This window comes from Pinus tabuliformis, chromosome J (assembly GCF_031772625.1).
Source record: "Pinus tabuliformis cultivar Carrire ecotype Pingquan chromosome J, CPIR1, whole genome shotgun sequence".
Taxonomy (NCBI): domain Eukaryota; kingdom Viridiplantae; phylum Streptophyta; class Pinopsida; order Pinales; family Pinaceae; genus Pinus; species Pinus tabuliformis.
Window position 1 is genome coordinate 1517925666 of NC_142295.1, and position 23726 is coordinate 1517949391.

Here is a 23726-nt window from a genome sequence, read left to right on the forward strand (position 1 = left end):
TTTCTTTTTTATCAATAAAATCTATTCAAGTTTTCCTCCATGCTTTTGTGTCATTGATGCTTGCTACATTGGTATGGTCAATTTACATCTGACCCTAGATTGCTTATGACTATAGATCCATGTCTTTGTATAGTGCTATGCTTTTGTGATCTTACAGGTTCTTTGTGAAGCTAGGCATGCAAGGGAGCAGGTAGCTGAAGACTATCAAAGAGAGGAATCAAATCAGGAGATTAGCGCAAGACAGAGGTTGGTCTTTCTGTTCCTCTCTATCTATAATTCATAAAGGAAAAATTAAAGTAGTTTTTCTCTGTTGTTTGTAAGGTATCTGTCACACCTTAGTGGGATAGGGCAGTTCTATATAGACACTTTTCCCTGTAACAAAATCGCGACTCCGCTGGGGAGATAATTAGTTAGTTTGTTTATCATTCTTTGTTGTCTATTTCATAAACTTACAGGTAGCATTCGAACTGCATTTGCCATAGAAAATGCAAAGTAGATAATTGCTACTTCAATCCATCTACTGGATCTGTTTATGATTTAAACAACTGATTCACAAACTATCTGATTGCCCTTGTGATAGCTCTTAGATCCTCCTTAGATCTACCCCTGATTGTTGCATTACTGATTGCTTTTTTCTCGGCCAAAACCCAAGAACTGAACTGCAAACTGTGACCCGGAACCCAAACAGAGTCTCATTTCTAGCCCAGCACAGGTACTGTTCAGAGAATCTGAATTTCAGCGCACTTCCCGAGTGGACAAGCTGCGCTGCATTTCAAATTCTCTGTGTTACAGGGGCGTTGATCAGACTAGCTCTGTGAAGTTTTGGCTTCTGTGGTTCATTCTTTCCAGTTCTATTCCTGAATTTTGCTACTTGTGATCAGTATATGTCTGTTTGAAACCCCTTTTCCTTGCTGTTATTCCGCCTCCTTTGTACAAAAGAACTGTAGATGTTTCTGTGTGTTTGTTGAGTCATTTACAGTTCTCCTTTGCAAAAGTAGCATAATCATACTGTCTTCCTTTGATTTGAAACTGTCGCAAGTGTCGATTTCAATTGTAGGAAAGAGTTTGATTACTATTGATGGTCAATTATCCTGTTACTATTGCTTTTGGTCTTAATTTGTAATTTTCTAGTGTCAAGAACAAGTATTCATTTCAAAATCGTAAGGTGTTGTGATCGTCTCCATTTTTTTATTTCGAAAAGAAACTTGTTGATATTTGTCGCTTGAAAAGAAATTCAGATTTGTGCATCAACTTTCTTTTTAGCATTCATATAATAAGAAAGTCGAAAACAAATACATGCATGTGCATTTGCATATAGACAGTCTGATTGGCTTGATCTAGGAAAGTGCATTTAGAGTGTGCTCTTTGCTCTTTCTGAAAATATTTTGTCTTTCTTTTCCCTAGTAGCTAGGATTTTCATTGCACAAAGAAGATAAAATGTTTGTTTATCATCTTAGATTGCATTTTGGGAATTACATCTACATCTCCCGGTGAACCTAAAAGGAAAACTTCATAAACAAGATCAACTTAAAATAAATTCAATGAATCTAACAACGCTTTGGAACTTAATGCACAACATTTAGAAGTCTAGGCTAGAGACGTATTCCGACGTCGGAAATCCTGGTAACTGTTGTTCTCGCTGATGGTTGGGTGATTCCTCCACTTTGAGACGATAAGTGCCAGTACGGACTTGTGCTCCCACGTACCATCAAGTATATTTTGGGAGACCCCAATAGGCTTAATCATTTATCCATAGGAAGCTGTGTCTGCCGCCCTATCGATCACAATGCACTGAACATATCATTCGGGAAGATTGACTACCGCACCGCAAAAAGTATTCTGCAGTTTTGCGATTGGTTTGGTAATCCCTCTACCTATATTTCCAGAGTAGTCCTTTTCGTTCCTTTTCAGACTCCTTAATGGAAAAGGTCCATCTGAGCACTTGTCACTTCAGGCTCATTAAAAATCGAAGGAGACTAGAGTCATATTTTGTTTTTTCTCGACTCTTAAAAATTGAAAAAACAAGTTGTGTCAAAGCGTCTAAAATTTATTTTAAACGGAATATTCATTTCCCTTTCGTACGTTGATCTTGGGTTGAGAAAATGGAATCCACCAACCAAGGAATTCCCCTTGGAGGAAATCCTAGTCCCTTCTCCTCTTGGGGAGATGTTGGTGCACCCCATATGGCCACATTGTCACTTCCAGGACTGACAATTGATTTGCCTGTATGGCTCTTCTCAACCTCTGTCGTTAAGAACACCGCAATTCTTGAACAATTGAATCAGCAACTAGACGAGTCCAGAGTTACCCACCAACCTTCTACTTCCTCTAATTATTCCTCTCCTCCTTCCTCTTCACTTGATGGGGCTAGTAAAGCCAAAAGTCAAGTACCTAAGGAGAAGAAGGAAAAGAAGAAGAAAGAGAAGAAGAAGAAGGAGCCAAAAGCGAATGGGGGCAAACGAGTGTCGTCTAGCGAAAATCCACACACTGCACCGACCAGGCCTAAATCGCCATGTGTCATTTGCAAAGGAGACCACTATCACAGAGATTGTCCTTGCATCCCTCGGATCTTAAGGGACTTGTCTCCTCATTTTCACAACCCGGTGTCGTCAACCTCTAATGGTCATGTTGAAAACACACCGTCAACTAGTGAAAGTGAAGCCCAAGGACAAAAAGGAAAATATAGATTTCCTTGTAAATTGTGCGAAGGCGATCATGCCGTCCACCGTTGTCCCTTCTTAGATGAAGCTAAAAGAGTTTTGGACGGTCGTCCGGTTTCACCGCTACGACTTCCTCATGGATATAAAAAACTCTTGCCGAGTACGTCGCTAGTCGAAAATCCGGCTGGCCCGCTCAGGTGGTCGGCCGAAGCATCTATCATTGAAGATAAACCATCTGAACCCATACCAGACGAAATTCAAAAGGTCGAGGCGGAAGTTGACCCAGTCTTGCCTTCAGAGGTTCCATCTTCAAATGATATAGTCACTGAAGAGAACAAGGATGACACCGTCCAAATTCTTTTCATAAGCACAGACTCCAACGAACATGGGGGCAACTTACCCATTCCTTTACCGCAGGAAGGAAGTTCGTCAGAGTTGCACCCAGTCATCTATTCGGTCCCACCTCCAAGCAACCTAGTTGTCTCCTTCAATTGGAATCAACTAGGCTGACCCCGTTTACCAGCTAGCGTACCATTCCGAATCATTATTCAAATATATAGAATGGTTATGGCTGGCACCATCATAGATGAGGGGGCTTCTGTGACTATCCTTTCCTCAACTGCTTGGAAAGTGCTTGGTTCGCCATCGCTTTTGCCTGAGATGAGAAATCTAACAGGTTTTGATAAAGGAACCAGTCGACCGTTAGGGATCCTTCCCGATGTGCCCATAACATTGAGAGGGAAATCTGTTCACATGAACGTAATGGTAGTCCAAGGACCCCTGGATTACAATCTACTCCTTGGACGAGACTACATTTATTGCATGGGAGCAATTGTCTCCTCACTCTTTAGAGTAATGTGTTTTCCGCATGAAGGAAGAGTGGTCAAGCTCGTAGACCAACTTTCATTTACCAGATCATACAGAGCAAATAGTCATATACCATCCCTGAATGGTCTTTTCACGCAAGAAATGTCTCAATCTCCAGTCCGTCCACCCGATGAGCGCGAGTGATTCAGGGGGACATGACTGAAACCCAGGGGGCATGCACCCTGGTCTACTTCGGCAGGAAAACTTCGGGTATAGGGTAGGTTTCCGCGAGAGAATATGACTAGTCTATACTCCCATCCGTGATTGGAAGAGGGGGTTATTCTAGAACAAGATTCTCTTGTCAAAGTTATGTGAGTGGAGTAGCCTCCTTCACTCACCTTTGTCTATTTTGGTAGACATCGCCGAAGAAGTGCTTTGTTTGCACTGTGAATAGAACGATCTTTGGGTAACCTATAAGAGGTAGGCCTCTCTCGGTAAAACAAATCTTTTAACGGACGAAAGAAGGGGTAACCTTGAAACTTTGTTTTATGCCTGGGGGCATGCAAACCTTTTGGCTTGCAAGCGAAGAGTGACTATTTATTTTTTAAATTTGTAGGTCCTCTAACCCTTTAAACTCGTAGGACTGGTCATTTCCTAACTTGCATAAAGAAAGGATGTGGGGCAAAACTGTAAAAGTTGTCATTTTATATGAGACATTCTTATCACACGACTGGATTAATCGAGCTGTTTTAGCACATAGTTCAAGCTCGTTAAAAAAAAAACATAAGCCATGAGCAAATGTTTCCTCCCACGTTTAAGCTCGTTAAAAAAAATGAACTATTCCCCGGTAAATAACCATCGTGAATGTAGTACTTCAGCCATTAAAGCCTTGGTCGTGTTTGCACCGTCACCTCCACTTTTGCATTGGCTGATCATTTACCCCCATTTGATTGCTAACCCATTTTGAGGAACAGCTGCGAAGAGTGATTTCACTAGCCATCCTTGTAACACTGACGTGATTGGAAAATTCCAAACCTTACCTGGAGTCAGCTGCTACCCATTTTATTACTCGTTCCTCAAAATACGAGTCTCCCTTAAGCTCTTTTCAACTGAATCGTAAAATATGAAAAGATTGCCGAGCCATTGGCCTCTCCAGCTCATTAAAGGGACCGGAAGAGCTATCTCTCCTCTAGATTTTAATCTTTTTGGACCTGAGAGATTATTACACAAAAATCGAGCGCTTGTTTTGTTCAGCTCGTTAAAAGTATCGAAAATTCATCCCTTCTGTATTGTTTTGTAGTTTTTCGGACTTAAGGGATTAGATGACGAAAAAGGAATTTTGGAGTTACCTTTACGTTCCTTTTCAGACTGTCTAAAATTGAAAAGGACCGAGTTATCTTTGTCGTTAAACTCGTTAAAATTTTAATAGCGACAAACTTTTCTATAGACGAGAACGAGTTTCACTATCGCTAGGCTCGTTAAAACATAGTGATGGGTTTGCCCGAAGGGCAAATTATAGAACAAGCATATGTTATCCTCCTCAAGCTTGAAAAAAATAAAGAGGTACTGGTCAGCAATGACTGGGGAAAATTGAGAAGAAAACTTCAAGAAACTTCGTTGGTAGCAAGTCGCTCTTGAACATGACACTTCCACTCCGTATCCGAGTCGGGTTGGGTTGTTTCATTCAACGGTCACATCACCATGGTCCCATCATACCATCTACATTTGGGGTTAATGATACCAATCCATCACATCAGTGTAACCGATATGTTCAAGAGAAGTCATTCGGAGAATTCACCTATGTCTCACCCACTACCATACATTTATACTACATTCTTTCATGACCGCCACCCTAAACCTTATATCACCAGATCATTTTCACCTCCATTAAAATCATTTGCTCCGTTCCGTGTCATTGATGTGGGATTCATTAAGGCCCTCCTGTGACGGATCACTTCTTGTCGACATCAACTCATTATCCAAGAAGTTGATCTAGGAACACCCCATTCAGTACTTTGAAGCTTTCATGCCTCAATGGCAAGCTTCTCACTTTCGGCGACAGGTTTACATCAATAGCCTTCGACCGAAAGATTTTCCGTGGTGTTCGACGCCAAGTCCTTTATTCACACCATGTGAATTGTACTACAGTACCTTGAGGGTCATTATCATTATCGGTGATTCCTCTCGTGCTTGTTAACATTTTACATCATTGGCTGGTAATCGAGCGATGTCTTTCCATATTCGACTTCAAAACATTTCTCACATGGATCGACTTGTACTTCGAGTGAAGATCGAACGAGATTGAAGACCCCGGATCTAGTTTCATCCATTCGGGCTGCGATATATATTTAGGGAAATAAAGACATCAAATGTACATCATTGCTGCATAGATAATCATCCAATCAAAAGGATGATGGCTCTATCAGAATCATCAGTCTACATTGAGACGATTGTCTGTCCTATGTACATGAAAATGAATTTATAAAGCTGAGCATGGGAATGCCCGCCTCAGCTAGATCATGAAAACATTATGAAGATAATTTATTGTATTGTATCTTATTACAGGTCTCCTCCCAGCACTAAAAGAACTTCGGATCCTCATAATAAAGCATTACACCTGACATCAAAAGATTAACGACCTCATGCTTTAGGGGGCAACTGTTATAGACATTTTTGGGCCCTACAACCCCAAGCATGAAATTTCCATAAACCAAGGGCTCCTAAGTCCCTAAAAGTGTTGTTCTAACCCCTAAAGGAATAAGGTCAACAGATTATAGCTTCTTCCAGAAGTTCTCCATGAAAAACTGCTCAGAATTGGTCAAAACAGGATCATTTCAGCTGCTCCACTGGCTAAGTGCATTGCATCTCACCTAAATACACTGTGTGGGTGCGTTTCATTTAAAAAATCCATTCTGTGGGGTGCGATGGGTGAGAAATGACAAATGGAAGTGTCATTCCGCGAGGTGGAGAGGCAATGGAAGCTTCCAGAATCTTCTCCTGTGACACTTGCCTCACTGAATTCAACCAAGGATGAGTAAGAGACCATCAATCTCCAAGTGGAAGCAAGAACTATCAGAGGGAAGACACTAATCAAATCATGAGCTGACTCATCTCCATTACAAACATCTATATATGGATCCCTCATCCCAGAGATCCAGAGGCTGGAATTTTGCATATTGTAAGGAATTGTTGTTGGTTTCTTGAGACAAACATCAGATTGTTGGGTGATCTAAGGTTTGTTTGAGGTGAAGAGGGGCTTCTTTGCTGGGAGGTTGATGCTGGGTCAAAACAACTGGTTGTAAATCCTCTTGGCTCTTTTCTTGTTTATCAATAAAAGCTATTCAAGTTTTCCTCCATGCTTTTGTGTCATTGATGCTTGCTACATTGGTATGGTCAATTTACATATAACCCTAGATTTTTTATGATTATAGATCCATGTATTTGTATAGTGCTATGCTTCTGTGATCTTACAGGTACTTTGTGAAGCTGGGCGTGCGAGGGAGCAGGTAGCTGAAGACTATTAAAGAAGACAGGAAACAAATCAGGAGATTAGCACAAGAGAGAGGTTGGTCTTTCTATTCCTCTCTATCTATAATTCATAAAGGAAAAACGAAAGTAGTTTTTCTCTGTTTGTTTCTAAGGTAGCTGTCACACCTTAGTGGGATAGAGCAGTTCTATATAGACACTTTTCCCTGTAACAGAAACCATCCTGAAGCCGAGACAAAGACAAGTTTGATCGCAGTTATTAGTTACTAATGAGACATGCACAATGGTTTCCCAACTGCCTTGGAGGGAGTGAAACACTGTATGTGCATGAGGGGGTGAGGTTGGGCACCTCTGGACTCCCCATGTAGGAAATAATAAAGAAAAGCAATTGTGGGGATTAAGGGAGGATGTCCTCTGGAATCCTTAACATATCTCATAGCTAGAGTGTGGTCCAAACACCAAAACTCCCTCAAGACTCTGGAATCTGGCTCAGGGGTGATAACTGCAAGTACAGTGATTGCATGAGTCTATCGTTGGGTGGAAAGTCATACTCCAAGACTTAGTTTTTCTACAGACCAAAAGATAAATATTGTATGATTATTGTTTGTAATTAATGGGTTATGTTGCATTGTCATTGTAATAGATATGGATAAACATGGACTACAATATGTGCTATTGTGTATATATCTGTGATGAAATTGTGAAGGGATATTTCTGTGATTTGTATATTGAATGTGACTATGACTATGCATGGGTACATGTGTGTTGTGCTTATATGAAAATGTAAACAAGTTAATATCCTAAACAAGGGTAATCACAAAGTGTTTAAAGTTCAGAGTGTAAAAGAGTCCCATAATAGTGTTGCCTAAGCTATAGAATAGAGGCAAACTTTCACCGTGAAATAAATTCTTAACGGTATCATAAATAATTTAATAACTAAAGTTAATGAGCTCAATGATCTATTCCAGTTCCAAACCATGATCAATGAGAAGAAGTGGGTTCTGAGACCCTTTGTATTAATGTACAAATTTATAAGAAAGACCCTCTGTTGGCTAGAGTCAGTCAATGCTTACATTAGGGTATCTGTTTATGAATTGTTGTGCCGACAAGCAAACAATATGCAAAAGATCAAGGGAGTGTCATGGGTCTGATCATGTCCAGTTGTCATACTTCCATAGGATTTAACCTTGCTTGTGCATAAGCCTCCATTTGCTCCACAGGGAATTTGGTGATGAGGGCCACAAGCCCCTGCCAATAGACAAATGCTCTGGCTACCCATGAATAGTCTTGAGGAGATGATGAGAGAGTTCATGAGGATTTTGGAACAGTTGGTGTGTGCCAGGCGAGGCAGAAGCCCCCAGGCAGCTCGTGCCATGCTTCTGATAGATAAGAGATGTAGGAGTTCCTATGCCACCATGCAAGGAATTCCATATCCGAAGGCAGGGAAGGCCCGCGGGGTAGGAACCCCTCAATGTAGCTATCACCCAAGCTCAGAAGGGGTAATGTCATGGAACGTCTTAGTATGACTTTGACAGATTTGTGAGGTCCTAATGTAGATCTAGAACCTAAATGGATCCCTGAGACCAGGCCGTAGTCGAGAGGATTAGCTCATTGCATCTCGTGTAGTAGTAGACTCGGTCTCTCGGGAGAGCATAAATATCCACTGAAGGTTTTGCATGGTGTAGAGCCAAATACCCATGACCGATCCATTCTTGAATAATAAGGGGTTTATTATGGAGAAAAGGGGCAAAACTTGGAACTTAAAGAAAGGATTGGATAAGGCTTATCCTCTTGTTGTGAGGATTGCAGGTGTGAAAGATTCTGATTGGAGCAACCAAATTCTTCTCTTGCGCGATTGGACTTCTGGCGTGGATTATTTACGGGGCCCATGTAGGCAGGCGGATAACCTAGAGATATAGAGATCAAAGGACAATCTAATGCTTGGATAATAACATAAGAAAAGCGGTGTTGACCCCGATTCAGTCGGAGGTTGGGAGGTCGGCCCATATGCGTAGTGGAAGGACTTGCGGGTGATATATTGAATCGACTGGGTTGAAGTTCAGGGGTCGGGAGGTCAGAGGGAGGCCAATTTATGAGCTCCAGGATGAGCCGACCCCAACTAGGTCAGGAAGTCGGGAGTCAGGAGTGAGTTGATGCCATGAAGTAAGAGACGCATATGCCCCAACCATCCACCCATTCATTGAATTTGCATGCCTACGTGGATCGTTGCATGGAAGCTGTTAACATTATGACTAATGTGTTGTACTTGATGGCAACCTACTTGATAAATATGTCAACATGATGGCTATGCAGTTTGACAAAAAGAATGGACAAAGGTTGTCCTTGATGAAAACCTACTTGATAAATATGTCAACATGATGTTTATGCAGATGCTACAGGTGAGATGGACAAAGGAATATCAATTTAGAGACAAAAAGATGATAAAAGTGAAGTTTAGGAAAGTATATGCGGGTCCTACAAAGATAAGGCTCGTACATACGTAGGTATGATGAAGAGAAGTCATGTTCAGTTTCTGCACTATGGTGTTATGAATACCAGGGGTCTCTACCATGGTTTTGGCCCATAGTAATGAGTGTGACAAGAAATATTTGATCCCATCAAAGAATGCAATCAACATTACAAAGGGATGGGCCCAAGCTATTGGCTAAGGCTTATACTATATAAGGAGATGGAGATCAAGTGTAAGAGAGTGCATGCAATGGATTATTTATGAATAACTTGATTTGAAATAGGTGTGCATGAGGGAGCATGGAGATGGATTAGATCTAATAGATCTCAAATGACCACATATTGGATAATCTATTTAGGGTTTAATAGATCTGTGATGACTATATTATGATGTTTGTATGTAAGAGTTTATATGTTGAGATTTGGGTTTCAAATATGTTATGTTGTGTAGGGAGGGTATGATTCAGTGATTATAGATATGTACGTTGGTTTTCCATTGAGAAGTCACGAACACACACATATATTTCTTACTAGTCGCATATATATTTTGCAGTATGGACATATTTGTATGAAGGTGTGGTGAATGATAAGAGCGTACATCTGCTAGGATTTTGAAGTATGAGTTGTTAATGAATCTAATCAATTCTTTTATGTTTGCTGATATTTGTCGTCTCTCTTGTGATAATCTGTGTTTGACAGTTCTGGTTGGGTTGAATTATTTATGGAATGATATGTTCATTAGAGATGATGCTACTGTGTCATGACCTGTATTTGGTTCAATAATCTGTGATGTGTTAAGTATGTGATTGAGTGATTGATTCCGTGTGATAATGATTTAGACTCTATGGTTCATTATTTTAATATCTTTACGCAGATCCTCTTAAGGAGAAGAACATACATATGTAGGTATGAATCAAAATAATAGTGTATATATTATGGTTGATAAGGATTTGCAGCAGGAGTAGTTGGTTTCTGTGATGGGTAATAGTGTTTGTCTTATTGATAAGTAGTTGTGCATTGATATGATCTATCCTAGTTTAGTTTGATCTAGTTGTATTGATTGATTAAGAGTCAGTGATTTCTTTGATGATTGAGTTGGTTTAGTGATTGAGTGATTTGATATAGTGATTGGTTTAAGAATTTTTATTTGGTATTGGGCTTAAATGATGGTAATGGGTCTAGTATGAAAATATGATGAAAAGTGGCATACAGGTTTGATGTTGTGAGTCACATGGATCCAATATGAAATATTATGAAATGTGGTTCACAGAGTTGTTGAGGGTTGGAACCTTCAGTGAGTGATTTGAAGCTTCCTTGTAGTGGTAGCTGGTAAATGTGATGAAGTGGTTGGAGCTCCCTTTCACTGGGTGTTGGTAAATGCGATTAGGAGGTTGGAGCTCCCTTCCAATGGGTGATGGAGAACAAGAGAATGTTGTAGCCTTCTGCATGTGGGTGCCTGCGTACTGGTATTAGTCTGTGCCAATACAAGATTGTAAGATGTTTTCCTTTATAATAAAAGATGAAGACAAAGATGACGACAACAATGGTTTTCTCCCACATTGGGTTTCCACCTAAAAGTCTTGGTGTCCTCAGGTGTTGATGTGATGCTTATGTGATTGTTTATTATGTTCTTATTGCTCATGGTTATTGTCTAATTAAAGGCTAATGAAGTAATGATACACTGGTTAAAGTAGAATAAATGATGAAATATATGAAAAGTTAGTTAAAACAATGTAAACTTTGAAACGAGAACTGATACGTTTATCCTTTTTTTTGAGGTAGCAAAAAAATCGATCGATTTTGAGAAGTGTTAATTCATAATACATATATTTTTTTTTTTGAGCACATTTTTTATACTTTAAATTTTCTTATTTATCAAGTATGAACATTTGTTTTTAAATGTCAATGATTTTCATGCTAATTTTGGAAAATGTTGATGCGGCATCAACCCCTTTCTTTATGGGACTTATTTTTGACACTTTAAATTTTCTAATGTATTAAGTGTGCATAATTTTTTTTTAATGTTGGTAATTTTCATTCAGATTTAGAAAAACATCAATACTTTTTTTAAGGCATATTTTTGACACATTAAATTTTCTTATGTCCTAAGTATACATAATTTTTTTTTAATGTTGATTATTTAACCATTTTTCAAGTTCTCTTATTCCTCTTCATGTTTTTCGTCCTAAGATATTTGGTTTTTAAGGGTTTTCCATTTTTATTTTTTTTTTGTTTTCCTTTGCACTATTTTTTTATAATGAAATTTTTTTTTTTTGCAAAGTTTAAAAAAATTAATAAAAATAATATTTTGAGAGTAAGAACTTTTTTTATATTTATATATAGTTGATTAATATTTCAATACACATATAATAATTGTTACTAAAAAATAATAATTTAAAAAACTCGACATAAAATACACATTTTGAATATAGATATAATTAAATAAATATGTATTTTAGGACATTTTCGCTAAAAAAACACGTTAAATAAATTTTTTATCGGAAATTTGAATAAAAGATTAGGAAAAATTACAAATTTTGTTAATTTTATATAAAAAAGGATGACTTTTGAAAAATAAAAGTTAAAAAAAAATGATTTATATATTTTATGTGAAAAAAAAAAGGATAAATTAAAGCATAGAATTAATATATATATATATATATATAAAATAAAAAAACAAGGGAAAAAAAAAATTTATTTAAAAAAAACATTTGAAAAAATTATATATATATATATATATACTAAATTAAATATATGTTTTCTTAAAACATATAAACATTATTTTCTTTTATATAAAAACAATAATAAATTTCTAAAAATGAAAAAAACTTTGGCTCCCCTCGGGCCCTTTGACATGCTCAAACCGATAACGAGAATTGTGTGAGGGGTTCTCTCAATTCTCGGAATAGGATTGAGCCCGCCCAAGGGCTCAAGGGGCCACAACCTTGGGTGGGCGGAGCTGTTTACAACTCCACCTACCTAAGGGCATGACCCTTTGAGCCCCTGGGTGGGCTCACCTAATACTAAGAATTAGCCCAGCCCGCCCATGGGCCCAAGGGCGCTCGGCCCTAAGGACACTGGGTGGGCTTGCTCGATTCTTAGAATCGGGTGAGCTCGCCCAAGGGCTCGACGGGACGCCGCCTAGGGCCCCAAAGTGGACTCAACCCGATTCTTGGAATTAGGTTAGGGGCTAATCAGAATCCCAAAATCAACTCCACCTGCAGTGGGCAGTGACCCCTCAAGTCCCTAGGCGGGCTCAACCTGATTTTGAAAATCAGGTTAGCTAGTAACCCGATTCTCAGAATCTGGTTGAACCCACCCACAAGTGGGAGGGGTGAATTTTTTTTCTTTTTAATTTTTTTAATTTTTTTTATAAATTTTATTCGTTTACGTTTTTTTTATTATTTTATTTTTTTATATATTAAAATATTTTAAATTTTTTTCCTCATTATTTATTTAGATATTTTTTATAATTTTTTTTTCAAATTCTTCTTTATTTTGAGATTGTTTATTGGTTTTTATTCTTTTATTATGTGCTTATTTTTTTTATTATTTAAAAATAATTATTGATTTTTTAAATGTGTTTTTTAATGTACTAATTTTTTTTAGTATTATTTATTTATTTTGTTTGTTTTCTTTCTTTAATTGTCCAATAAAGTATTTTTTATTTATTTTAGTCTGTTTCATTGTTTTTTTCTTTAATCATATTTTTCAAAAATATTTATTATTATTATTATTTTAAATTGTTCTTATTTTTTTTTAATTTTTATATTTTATAGGTTAATTTTTGAAAGAATAACTTCGGCGGAAATCACATGTAGACAGACCTTTGACGACGCGTTTTGAACCAACAAGTGTGGTTCATCGTCAGGACAAGTTAATTTTTTTTTTGTCTTTTTTAGGTTTTTTTTTTGTTTTTTACATTTTTATTTTGTTTTTTGTCTATTTCATATATTTGAAATTTTTTTGCCATTTTTTTTATTTTATGTTTTTTTGTAATAGATATTGTTATTAACTTTTTATTATTTTTTTAAACTTTTTTTTTTTGTTTTTTTTCATTGTTTTAATTTTTGTTTTTATTTGTAAATTTTTGTTTTCATTATTGTTTTGAAATTTTAGGGTTTTTCAGAGTCATGATGAAATATTTTACACTATTATTTCAAAATGTTGAAAATTTATCCCTAAAAAGAAAAAAAGTTATTTCAGCATCAACACATCAACACTTCTCATTTTCAGGGTGTTTTTTGCACAAAAAAATGGTTTTCATTGCCATTTTTAAAACATGTTGAAAATTTACCCTAGAAAAAAAAAAGTTACTCCAATATTAACACTTTTCATTTTAGAGTTGTTTTTTCATGTTTTGGGTTTTTTTTTTGGCTTGAGATCTCGTTTTGAGTTTAGAGTTCCTGTTTCAAAGTTTACATTGTTTTAACTGGATATACATGGTTTTCCTTCATCATAGTCATGTACATACACTGCTTTACTTAATGAAAATAGAATACACAAATCTGAATAAGAAATTGAAAGGTTTAAGTGAGTTTTTAAAATATTGATTCCCCCCCCCCCCCAAGTATTTTTCCCAACGATTGGTATCAGAGAAGGTCACTTCATTTGAGGCTTAACTACTTGGAGTGGATCAAGGATGATGGGAAAGAAGAAGATAGCTCGAAGAAAGGAGTATAAAAACTGTGGTAGTGACAATGATATATGAGATGCAGAGACCGTTACAGATGCCAACAAATATTTAGTCTTGGGAGCAACCCACTTTATATTGATCAATAATGAAGAAGACTGTAACAAAGAATTATGAGCTATGGGTTCTTGTCCTAATTGTGATCCATTTCCTTTTCTATGTAATAATGATGATAGTGAAGATGACAGTGAATCAACTAAACTTGCACTCATGGGTAAAAGTGAAAGTAAGCATTCTAAAGAGAAAACATATTAAAAAATGATGGCCCTAGAAGCAAAAAAACTAGGCAAGTGAGAAACAATGGACAATGAAGGTGTACCTATGTTAAGAAATGATAATTATAAAAAATGGAAAGAAAATATGAAGTCTAATCTAATGAACCATGATGTTTGGTATTTAGTATGCATTGGCTTCACCAAAATTCCCCATCAGATGAAGAAGTGCAAAAGAATAGTAAGACATTAAGTGACATCATTAATAGCATACCTGATTCAACATTAAATAGGGTTATACATTATGAAACTACAAAGGAAGTATGGGATAAGCTACAAGAAATCCATGAAGAAAAACCAAAGCAAGGTTGTTCATTAGGAGAACTATCAGGTAATCTTATTTCTAACAATATGTCAAAATATGAACATGACGAAGTTACTGATTCAGAAGAAGAGAGGTTAGAGCTAATTTTTAATCCGAGAAGAAAACTTAATCTTTCTCTGACCAAGATTGTTAATCTTAAAGTTAAGTTACAAACATATGATAACAAGGATGATATTACATTAGTAGATGTCGCAATAGAATCTAAACAATATTGTGAAGGCCTTGAAGCAAAGATTGTCTCTCTAAAAGCAGATCTTGAGAAGTCAAACAAGTGAAATGAAGAACTACTTCAAGCATTTGAAGAACAATAGAATGGGTTAAAGGAAGAAATTATCAACTTAAAGGAGAAAATGGAAGAAGGAAAAACGGTTTAAGAAGGAATGAGAAAGCAGTATCTTGAAAAGGAAAAGAAATACCAAAGAATGGAGGTTGAGGTAAACATTCTAAAAGGTAAATTACAAGAAAAATATAAACATTTGAGTATTTCAAGATAGTCCTAAGATTTTGGATAAAATTCTTAGTAGTCAAAGGTCTCCTCTGATTTATGGTTTTGGTTTTCATGAAACTATTAAAGGAGAATCTAGTTCACAAGCTAGTACAAGGAATCTAAAGAGTAACAATGCAAAACCTAAAGTGCTCAATAAAGAGATAAGAAGTCAACCTGATCAACAAACAAGGAAAGTAAATCTTCAAAGGAAATCATCTTCTCCTAACTATAGAAGTGTTAATCGATTATCTCCTCTAATCAATAATATTGAATGCTTTATATGTCATAATTATGGACATGTTGCATCCAATTGTAGAAGAAAATTATTTCAAGCAAGGAGTCATCTTATAAGAAGTACATAATCTCCGAGGTACTCAGGTTTCTTCAAGGGATATTGTTTTACTTGCAACATATTTGGTCACAAAGCTATTGATTGCAATAAAAGGAATATGAAACAAAATTTTTATGATTCTTGTGCTCGCTTTTCTAGTCATATGAGATGTTATGCTTGTAACAAGTTTGGGCATGTAGCAAAAGAATGCATGAATAAATCGATGAATCTCCATATTCAACATGGAAAGCAATTAGATAAGAATATTGATAGACCTAAAAATGATGAATCCTCCAACATTTCTCATAATAAGAAGAAAGAAGAAGAATAGATAAGGTGTGGTCTTTCTCTCTGCTCATTTGAAGATGAATATGAATGGTACATAGATAGTGGATGTTCTCATCACATGACTGGAGATAAGAGTAAGATGGAGTCTCTCAGGAAAAACCAAGATGGTAAGGTTATTCTTGGAAATAATGCTCCAACAAAAGTTATGGGAAAAGGTAGAGCCAAAATTAATAAAGATAGAAGAGAAGTTGATACTTTATTAGTGCAATGGCTAAAGTAGAATATTCTAAGTGTAGGTGAAATGGAGGATTAAGGAAATGTAATTATGTTTACATCAACGAAATGCAAGGTCATAGATGAATAAGCTGGAAAGTTCATAGCAAGAGCATATAGAAATCCAGGCAAATTATATGTGTTTAAAAAAATAAATTATCGCAAAAATCAGGAGGATAGTTCCGCTTCCTCAAACTCAAAATAAAATAAGATGGTCTCTATTGTAGTATAGTGTTCACTCATAGTGACTACGGAAGTGATGTGAGGTACATGACCTCATAAAGAGCAGGTGATGATTATTAGGTCCTCAGAATCAGTGATGTATGATCTCAGGGGGATCTATACATATGTATACTTTGATGATGATTCTGATGTTGTTTTTATTTTCATGTTGCTTATATTACTAACAGTGCACCTGATGTAGTAATAATGAAAATGAACATACAATACATTGAGAGTGGGAGACGTGGTTATAAAAACTCAACATTTTACTTGTTTTACGTGGATATTATGAAGTACAATCACATATATACACAAGTTTTGATCTAAACAATTGTGTATGTTTATCTTAGATGAATAAACAATGGGATAGACTCAATGAGAGGTTCTGATATGATTCATTCAGTTATTATTTGGATTTCTGGTTTTGAAAATGGTTTGTTTTAGTCTATTGATGCTCAGATACTACTTAGAAGTGGTATTGGCTTATGATGGTTATGAGTTGTTGCAATATGACATTGTTGTTTTGGTTATTTTGATGAATTTACTAATTAATGAAGATGGATATGGTAAGACCTAACAATGAATAGTTGGCACAAGTTTAGGGGGAGAATTTGCTATGCATCTAATAATGCATTGTTGGCATTATGATTTCTTGAGGATTCCTAGTTGCATAATGGTGTTCATGAAAAGTATATATCATTGGTGATGCTTCTAAAGACACATATGTTGCTGAAGTTTTTATATACTACTTAAATTTCACATAGTAAAGTTGATTCTACATAATACAATTGATGAAGAGGATGTGCATGCTATGGTTAATGAATCACTCACTACTGGTTTAAATTTATATGCTGCTGTCATTATGTCTTATATGATGCACGAGGTGCATATGGTGAATTTATGGATGATACCTAAATGTTTCTTGAGCTGCATAATTGTTATAATGATGCTGATTAAATTTATGATTCTCTTTGCTTGCACACATGTTAATGATGCATGTACATGATATTCTACACATGGTATGTTGCTTGAAATCACGTTGATATTGATGATATGAGATAAAGGAGATAGGATACTAAAATAGCTTCTTACATATTGATATCTCTATGTCATGGGATATCAATAAATTGTAGATAGGAATCTTATGGATGATCACTTGAGTTTCCTATGGTGTGATGATTCTTCTTAATACACTTGATTGATGTTGAAGGTTCTCCTTATATTTGATAGATGCATATGATGGCATCTTGATATGAGAGAATGGTTTTGATTCTTATTAGAAAAAGGTAGGATACATGGATATAATAGGATGGTCATTGATATACTACTGCTACAACTACTGGGTGATGCTTGAAGATGTTGTGTTGCATTGTGCAATGAGGGTATGATTTAGTGATTACATATCTCTACATTGGTTTTCCATTGAGAAGTCACATACATACGCGGATCTTCTTTTTACTAGTCACATATATATTCTGCACGATGTATAGATCTGTATAGCCTCATTAAGTGAGTTTTTAAAATACCGTTTCAACCCCCCAGTGATTTTCCCAACAACAACATGCAATTGGTGATCGCCATCCTTTGTGTGTGAGAACGGTAAGGATGGAAATGCACAAAAAAATATGGAAAAGAAAAAAAAAATGAGGGTGTGACCCTCCTAATCCCATTTCCATGAGCAGATAATGGGGACCAGATTCGCTAGTAATGACTCCCATTCCTTGGTGAGGTAAGGGGGTTTGTTACAATCTATTCATCCATGTGTTTCCCATTTCTCATGGAATTTTATGTATCAAAGAATCTATTGAATGTGTTTTCCTTTAACAAAAATATAGAGCAGGATCCCCCTCCTCGAACATTTTGGGTTACTTCCAAGAGTGTAAGCTATGTTTTTGTAATTGATTTGGCAAATAGTTCAAGACTGTTGTCCAGAGTCTAAGTCATTTGTTTTTAATTGGTTTGGAAAATAGTTCAATAATGAGGTCAATTAATTGCTTGTTTTCATTATTCTTACATATTTAACTTATTTGAAACTAATAGATGTGTAGTTTAAGATCAAAATCAAATCATATCCTATTAAACAAGTTGTTACATAAATATATCTTGACAAGTGTCTTTTAGATGATAATTTGGAGGAAATGCATATGAGTTTAATTATTTTATTTATGTTTCCTATGCATGCATATGAACAAGAGTTTTGACACAAGTAATGAGAATATTAAGAAACTTGATACTGAACTGACTCAATATAAATAATAAATAAAGAAAACTAGATTTGGCTTTGTCCAAGAGGCTATCAAAATATGATACTATGTGCACAGTCACAATTATTTTCTTGAGTTTCAGGTCAATTATTGATATCATGAGTGTATATGTTATCTAAAACTATAAAGTCTTTCTGGAATTTTAGTAACTGATTCTCAAAGCCCACATTTCCTGTATGTTTGTCTCTATACCCATACCTAGCAATCTATTTCTACATTTTTTTTCTTTGGCATCAACACAACTAAATAAGAACAATTCTCTAGTTGCAATTTTATTCACAGCTAAATACTTGACACATGTGAATATAAGGACATAGTGAATGATAGGGAAGTTTTTTGACGAAATGTACAAATATTGCCACAACTCCTTGTGCTAGTTATGTGTATATGAGCTCTTTCACTGAAATTTATGCACACCCAGTGTCAAACCTACGTTCAACATGAAATCAGGTGTCACCTTCTGCTCCATCTCATAGGCATAACGTTTTTCATGGACATAATGAAACACATACATTACAAGTAATAATACAACAACTAAAACTAATGGAATGTACCCTCTTGGGGAAACTTGTACAACACTAATGAAAATAATAGTAACTCCATTACACCATATACAACAATAAACATTATAACAAGAAATATATGAGTCTACTATATTATAAGGATTACCAATGTATGCAAGGATGAGGTGACAATCATGACTCCAACAACCACTATGCTTGCATCCAATTTACATAAGGAATTGTTAACGGGTGGAAAAAATCCTCCTGCAACGAGTGAGTATTTCCCCAATCAAAGTTCAATTAGACCTTTTTTTCATTTTGTATGGCCATATACTCTATGTAACAAAGGCCTAATTGCCTATCTAAAACTAAAATTAAACTAAGAAAAATTATAATTAATCTAAGAAAAAATATGTAATATATTCTAATAATTTAGAGAATATGAACATAGTTTGCTACAATGATTTAGCCAATCTAACCATCAACAATTAAAGGATTTAAATGAGCATAATACCACATGAAATACCATGTGATTTAAATAATAACTGGAATTGAATCCAGAAAATTGGACAGATAAGTTTTGGCTGAAGATTTAAATAAAAACTTCGAAAATATTTTCAGGTTTTCATCCTATTCAAACATTATTTATTTATTTATTTATTTTATTATTATTATTATTATTATTTGCTGAAGTATGTATCCATGCACAATCTAAAGTAAATAGATAACAATTTATATCCTATAAATAAGATCAAATGTGCTTATCTTTGAATAATAGATTCCAATGATAAAACAATAATAAATAAATTAACAATTTTTTAATTCCTGATGATAAAAGGATGTAGAATGCAACATTGTCATAAGAAATATTAAATAGAATTATCAAATATTCATTCAGAATCAAATAGCATAAGTCATAGATTAATATCAGAGGCATTTATTAAGTAATTAAAATGATGTGTTGACATAAATCTCATAGATCATCACACATTAACACTGAAAATGGTCTTCAAAAAAGTTGGTACTTCAAAATTGATTAAAATCATTCAAGTTTGTAGTTTTTGCTGATTCTGAACCCTTTGCACCAATGCATAAGGGTATATAAATACTAAAAAATAATAATATAAGTCTTGAAATAAGAAAATCAATAAATTTTCTGAAATTATATACTTAATTCTATATTTATCTTTGTTCAATTGATATCTGACAGAGAAGCATGCATCCTTTCCTCATCTTTAGAATCTTCATAATTAAGACTAAGTAGTAGGTGAGGTGCATGTACTTCGATATGAGTTTCCCATTGTGAATATATAAAGTATATTGTAGATAAATAAATGGAAGGAAACTTATTGATGTTGATCTGGCATCTCACAATCAATCCTTGGACCTTTTTCTTCTTCTTCTGATATTTGAACTCAAATTTGGCAATAAGCTTGATTTGTTCAAAATGCAGTTGCAATTTTTTTTGGAAAGCTTGTTGTTTCCAAACTTTAATATTTTTATTTCTACTTGGTCCTTGGCAACAAGATCTTCCATAGACTATTTTAATTCTCCTAGAACTGCTTCCTTTAATGTGTTGGAACCTGATAGGTCAAATTCTTCTATAAAGTTTGTTCCTTTTTCCCAAATTGTTAAACATTGTTCATATGTTGTTTGTATCCATGCTTTGATTTCTTTTTCCTCTTTGTCCCTGCAACTTAAGAATGCAATCATCAATCTTTTATCTGTCTTAGAAACTTTTGGAGTTTCATTAGATTGAAATTCCTTTTCCCAGTCAAGAATAGACAATTTTTTTTTTAATTGATTTGTATTATTCTACCAATGAATCAATACTTTCATTTAAATTTGTAATTTCCTGATAAAATATTGAGATTTTATCCATATTTCTATAGAATTTTGATTGATTTTTCCTTAAAATTGGACAAATTTGAAAATCTTGTTCGTTAAAAACTTCTAGACTCTATGTTGCATCTTGATTCTGATTGAGTTGTTTCTTAAGATATTCAATTTTCTCTCTCGAAGATGTGACCATAATATCATAATTTTTTTATGCTTCTTGTTTCTAGATGGAGGTTTGATCTTCATGTAATTTTCACAATTCTTGAATTTCCTGTTCATGTTTTGCATTTTCTTCTTTCAATTATTTCTGAAAAAAATTCTGTAGATTTTCCCTTTCTACAACAAATATTTTAACTAAAGTGGAATAATTCCTCTACTAGTTTTATTCATTGAACAATTCTTTTTTCTTCAAATTCTCCTCCAAAACTTTAATTTCTTCAAACTATTATCATATGAAGTTGCAAGCTCATTCAAATGATATTGATTGTAATTAACAAAAGCTCCTAAATCTTGAGAGGATTCTTGATATTTTTCTTTTACATCTCCCTAAGATTGCAAGCTCAATTCAAATACAGTCTCCAACGTATCATGTTTCCTTTTCTTTGTTCTTTTGACAACTGATTTTGTTTGAGTATTAAATTAATAATCTGTCAAAGAAGAGATTGTATCTGGAACTTCCTATAACTCAAAAATTGGTTTAAACAAAAATTATTCCCAAGGAACCTTAGAAGAAATGGTTGTTAGTGATGTTTGAAGAGATGTGGTACATATAATATCCATTTTTTTATATGATTCCATTTTTTCCTCATTTTCCTTGGTGGTGGTTTCACTAGATACTTGTTTCTCTTTCTTCTTATCTACTTCCTTTTCTTTGACTTCTGTAGTTTCTAGTTTCTTTTGCTTTGTTTCCTCAGGAGAATTAATCACAATAATATCATATTCAATTTTTTTTTCTTTTTCTGGAGTCTTTGTTGTTCATGCATTTTTCTACTTCTCTTTTAGACTTTTTATTATTGTGACTTCAACTGCTTTACCTGTGACAACAAAATCTTCTATTTTTTCAATTTCTACCCCTTATTACTTTTGAGAAACAATAGAAGGATTTCAAGTGATTTGGTTGAAATTAAACTAGAAAAATTCAGTAGTCTTTAATTGTTCAAATGAAATGTTGAGATTGAGAGCATTTTCTGTTTGGAAATTTTTGAATAAAATTTCCCTAAAATCTTGAAATTATTGTCTTGTTTCACTATTTAAGAGTTTTCCTCTTTCAACAGCCTATTGAAATCATCAATGTTTATAAAAAATATCATCGAAAGGTGGTTTCTGATGAATACTTTTTTATATATATAATTGATTGTTGTATAATGAATGCTATTGATTCCACTAGGATCATAGACATAATGTGGCAAAGTAAATAACCAAAATTCCTAAATTTCTTCGGCTTCTTTGAATCCACAGCCTTTGTCTCAGATATTGATGTCACAAAAATTGATTGGAAAATTAGGGCATGTTTTATTTTGCATCTTACGGAAATTTTTGGCTTTCCCATTCAAAACAACTTGATTAGCCATTTATCTCAAAGAAAGTCTTTCCGGGATATATCAGGGCAGAAGGTGGGGACCAAATTGACTTCCAAAAACTCTGAGATACGAAAATAATTCCTCAACAAACCAGTCACCTATTGATTCTAGGTCCTCTCTCAAATTTTGAGTTATTCTTGGAGGTGTTGTTCCAAACAAGATTTCATGGCAAGGAATTAAAACATAATAGCAAATATCATAAAAATGGTATTTTAAATTAGAGTCCCATAAAATAGGAGCATAATTTTGAATGGATAGTTGTTGATCATATGGGTAGTTCCATTTCATGAGTGGGAATGGAACTGAGACAATAACAATATCTATTAAATAGGAAGACATACAAAAAATATGTTTGAACCTGGGGGGAGATGATAATGATAGTGATATTCTGTGACAAGATGTTAGCCCAATTTATGGGTTTCCCCTCATTCAAAATGCTATGGACTATTGTGATCCATTTAATTTTGCAATGCTCAGGATCTTGTTCCCCATATAATTTATTTAGCATTTTAATAAGAAATCTAACAGGTTTCTTAAAAATAGCTATGGGATATTCCATTTTTTCTTTGAGATTGAAACCTTACTCTTCTTCTCTCAACCAGTCTTCAATTACTATATCATAATTCTCTTTACATTTATTCAATACAATACTTCGAAACTTATTACGGAAGTAAACATTAAGGTGGATTTCTGGGGGACTGAGCTTGTATATGGTCGATAAGACTTCAACTTTCCAGGAGGCTATGGAAATTTCTTGATGGTCTGATATTGTTTAGGTTTTAATATCAGTGTGAGAGAAAATCCATGAAACCATGTCATAATAGGGAAAACTTATGGCCCTAGCTACTACTTTATGTAACTTTGTTGCTCTGATTGCTTCAAACCCATTGTTATTTGTTTTACTATCTCTTGTGTTTTTTAACCATTCTCTTTGCTCAAAGAAATCAAATATCTCCTCCCATCTCATCATACATGATTTTTGTGTTTTTTAAGTTGAATATGAGATGAGGAATGCGTTGAAGTTGACTTGCTCTAGTAGTGGATCCTCCATCACCTTAATATTTTCCCTAATTTGCTCCATTTGTTGCTATGTTGCTGGAGATTTTCCCTTTTTTCCCATTTTATGACTTGTGAATAGTAACAAAACATCTATATGTTTTCCTTATTTAAAACTTGAAATTGAATTCAGGAATTTATAAAATAACATCCTTCTTACACATAATTTTT